Below are 5,000 nucleotides of genomic sequence, written 5' to 3'. Positions count from 1 at the left end.
TAGGCACCTCTTGACCTCTGACTGATAGTCCCTTTAGTTGTGGGTATTTGACCTGCATTCTGAACATAGTCTTATTTTTTTCTTTTTGTCTGGGCAGTTATTTTTGTAGTGCCCATAGCGGTAGCAGTGCATGTATTGTACTTTGTTCGTGAACCGCTCGGGTTCTATTTGTTTGGGGCTGATGAATATGTTGCATAAGTATAGTCCTTTTTCCTGTATGCTGGCAGCTGTCTGGTAGTCGGAGAACTGTGTCTTCATTAGGCATCGGTTCTTCATGACGAAGATGTTGCCGATTTTGTTGCCTGAGAAGTTTCTTTCAAGTTCTTTGATATTTTCCGGCGCCTCTCTTGCCAACTCTCTATCGGGCTGTTTCAAGACTAGTGTGAGTTTAGCTTTTAATTCAGGTGGCATTTGAGGTTCGAAACCTTTGGTCTTGTGCAGGTCCTTGCAGTTGGTGGTGAACAGGTCTTCTGCATTTTTCTCATCTTCACAGATGATTAGATAGTGGTCGTGGGCGGTAATCGCTCTTAGGGTCCTGATTTCAGCATCGAAGAGGGCTTGCAGGAGGGCTTCCCTCTTTGAAGAAGGGGTTCGCCCATTGGTCAATTTGATTTTAATCCTCATGGGGACATGAGGTGGTGGTGGAGGTGACCCAAGGGAGGGCAGGAATTACAGACCCACCCCCGTCCCCTCTTGAACAGGCTGTAGAGGTCGTGTGGGTGTTCCTGTGGTGGTCCCTGGGGACCCTTTTCAGGGACCTATCCCTAGCCCTACTCACTAGAGTTGCAGATTAATGTAGACCAGCGGTTTCCCTGACCCTGCGACCTGACCCTCTCAAGAGGAAGAACCGGCAGAGTTCTCCTCAAGAAATGAGGCTTTGTACGTGGTAATGCTCCCTGGTCCCGATCTGCTACAAGGGGGCTGGGGCTGCACACCTCCCCCAGGCAAATACCAGAGTCGCAATAACTATCGTAGGCCCAGGATGAGTACAGGAAAAGATGGAAGAAAGCAGGGGCAGAGAAAGAGGTCGAAGAGTGGTTGGAAACACTGATATTCCGCTTTCAGAACAATGGAAACGCTGACATTCCATTTGTAGAACACTGGAAACACTGACATTCCATTTGTAGAACACTGGAAACGCTGACATTCCATTTGTAGAACACTGGAAACGCTGACATTCCATTTGTAGAACACTGGAAACGCTGACATTCCATTTGTAGAACACTGGAAACGCTGACATTCCATTTGTAGAACACTGGAAACGCTGACATTCCATTTGTAGAACACTGGAAACGCTGACATTCCATTTGTAGAACTCTGGAAACACTGACATTCCATTTGTAGAACACTGGAAACGCTGACATTCCATTTGTAGAACACTAGAAACACTGACATTCCATTTGTAGAACACTGGAAACACTGACATTCCATTTGTAGAACACTGGAAACACTGACATTCCATTTGTAGAACACTGGAAACGCTGACATTCCATTTGTAGAACACTGGAAACGCTGACATTCCATTTGTAGAACACTGGAAACGCTGACATTCCATTTGTAGAACACTGGAAACGCTGACATTCCATTTGTAGAACACTGGAAACGCTGACATTCCATTTGAAACACTGACATTCCATTTGTAGAACACTGGAAACGCTGACATTCCATTTGTAGAACACTGGAAACACTGACATTCCGCTTTCAGAACACTGGAAACACTGACATTCCATTTGTAGAACACTGGAAACACTGACATTCCATTTGTAGAACACTGGAAACGCTGACATTCCATTTGTAGAACTCTGGAAACACTGACATTCCATTTGTAGAACACTGGAAACGCTGACATTCCATTTGTAGAACACTGGAAACACTGACATTCCATTTGTAGAACACTGGAAACACTGGCATTCTATTTGTAGAACACTGGAAACACTGACATTCCATTTGTAGAACACTGGAAACACTGACATTCCATTTGTAGAACACTGGAAACACTGACATTCCATTTGTAGAACACTGGAAACACTGACATTCCATTTGTAGAACACTGGAAACACTGACATTCCACTTTCTGAATACTGGAAACACTGACATTCCATTTGTAGAACACTGGAAACACTGACATTCCATTTGTAGAACACTGGAAACACTGACATTCCATTTGTAGAACACTGGAAACACTGACATTCCATTTGTAGAACACTGGAAACACTGACATTCCACTTTCTGAATACTGGAAACACTGACATTCCATTTGTAGAACACTGGAAACACTGACATTCCACTCTCAGAGCACTGGAAACACTGACATTCCACTTTCAGAACATAAGACACACTGACATTCTGCCAGTGTTATGCTTGTCATTCGTTTTCCTACATTCGTTTTAGTCTATCCCCTATAAATCTACCTTCCCTGGATCTACCTTCTCTATGCTAGCCTTTCTCTTGTCTATACTTTATCTCTATCTGCCCTCATCCCTGATCTCTCCCTACCTCTCCTTTATCCAAACCCTTATTTCGACGTCCCTAGTGCCCTAATTCAACCCTTAACCCTATATCCTGACCTTATTCCTGGCCCACGGAAATTCGTAGGATCCTGGAGGAGCCACAGCAGACGGATCGCCCGACACCTACATATATTTATTTTATATTACTTTATGCACACGCTTCTCATGTTATATAAGCGTACACTATGTACACCTGCATAATTCCGTTCAGAAAAAGGTTTTTTACCTATTGATGTCGGGCATTTTAGAACCGCGGAGCTTCATGATACCGAATTGCCGCTTAGTTTTACACTTTTTATTTTTGCGTTGTGCCAGAATTTTAATGTTTTGTTATGTGAGTTTTGTTTCTAGTGATACAAGGCCAAATCGGTTTTTTGTTATATTAGTTAATAATTACTCTTACTCAAGGCAGATATAGTGTATTTTTAGTATATCTTTATTTTAAGCATGATTGTTAGTATTGTCCATTGTTTGTGTTCATTTTTAGCGTTTATACGGTACCTTTTTGATACTCTGCACTGTATCTGCATTTTTTTTTACTTTTATTATTTTTTATTATATTTTCAAAACTGAAAGTGGATTTTTTTTTTTTTTTTTTTTTGTAGTAAACATTACCGGTTCCTGTGTAAATATTGTATTTTGAATAATATTTGCAAGAAAGTTGATGTACGTCTTGTCTCCCTTCCTGCCTATATAAGGGGGCCATTTGGGCTCAATAAAGGGTGTGAATTCGAACGTGTGTTTGTGTGCTACTCCCATGTATCCTACAGTGATTTGAAATGTAACGAGAAAGGTGTATCTGAGCCTTATTCTTGCCCTTATTGTAATGATCATAACATGAAGTTAGAAAGACCCAAAAATTTGTCTAGAAACCACCCTGTATATACCTCACTTGGTCTTTATGCATATGTATTACGTATATATACCTCAGTTTTTTGTCTTTAGCTATGTAATATAAAAAGTACTTAATTATTTTTTCTAGAAAGATGACACTTATTTTTTTTAGTTTTACATAAAGTCTATATATTTCTACATTATCTTTTTTATTGAGATTAGGAAATTGTAAAATATAATAGTCTACCCTACAAAGTACTAAGATTTTTGTTACCCCACCATACATTCTCTTTATTTAAAGGGTACACTGTTATATGTCAATAGTACTGTTATATAAAGGTTGTATAATTGATATTTTGATGAAGAAAACAATATGTACTATTTTTGTTATTGGAAAAATTCATTTAAGTTCTGAAAATTATGCATGTATAGATTAAGAAGAACTATATATATGTACAGTACTAAAGCCTGATACTATTGCATAATCAGAGAGAGAGAGAGAGAGAGAGAGAGAGAGAGAGAGAGAGAGAGAGAGAGAGAGAGAGAGAGAGAGAGAGAGAGAGAGAGAGATCAGAGAAGAGTCCCATACAACAGCCTGAAAGTATTTTAGATTATCGTGAAATATCCGAGGTCGAGGCTGGCACATGGCACTTGGACAACATCCCGATGTGTCTCTCTCAGTTTTATTAAGAATTGAAAACCCATTCAAATCGAATGAGTTTATGGTTTATGGTTTATGTTTTTAGTTAATTTTAGTTTTTTATGTTGTTGTTTTTTTTTTTTTTTTTTTTTTTTTTTTTTTTTTTTTGGTTTTGCTGAAGATTGGATTCATTTGTTCCTGGGGCTGTGCACAAGAATGAAAGAAAATAACATCTTTAGGGAGCCCAGGAAATGGATGAAGAAAGGGAAGAAGATAGCTGAGAAGACCAACTAGTGACAGGTTGGAGTAGCTGGACATTTTGGTAAATGTATGTTTATTTTATTGTAAAAAAGTAATGATTTATGATTCATAATGTCAACTAAAATTTGTAAGCTCATTAAGTGTTTTGATATTACCCCTTCTCTCAGTTACCTCTAAGGCTGAAATTAGATTATAAATACCCTGTATGATTCTTCTTCTTTTATAGTGTGGGTTCTTAAGATAACTTTTAGAGAAACCACAGAAGGGAATTAACAGATAGTGCTCATCTGGATAAAATATTTGAGTGGTTCCCAGAGGGCGCTACATTATTAGGAGAAGCTGGGAATGCTAATTAGTTTTTTTTATGCGCAGTGATATTCATATAAGCGCTTACACTGTGACCTCAGACACCCCATTCTTCTCATGAGGGCCTGTAAGAGATTTTTATTTTACCTTTGCTCTCTCTCTTTTTTTTTTATTTTTTTTTTTTTTTTATGGAGTAAACAGGGCCCACCTATCCTGGCCCATATGCCTTTTATCCCGCTCCACGGGGCATCGCCACTTTGACGGTGTGACGAAGGGGCTCCTCCCACGGACGCCTTACAGGTACCAACATTTTTGGTGGCAGCATTGGGTTGTCTGTAGGAGATGACCATTTTTGTTCTTCAAAACAGCACAGGTGCTTGCCCAGCCTTCGTGTTTTGTATATGAAACTGGTTCTTACTGTAGTGAGTACTTTTTGTGTATAATTATGT

The sequence above is a fragment of the Penaeus chinensis genome, chromosome 3, assembly GCF_019202785.1.
Source record: "Penaeus chinensis breed Huanghai No. 1 chromosome 3, ASM1920278v2, whole genome shotgun sequence".
Classification (NCBI taxonomy): domain Eukaryota; kingdom Metazoa; phylum Arthropoda; class Malacostraca; order Decapoda; family Penaeidae; genus Penaeus; species Penaeus chinensis.
Note: the sequence above shows the minus strand (reverse complement) of the source record.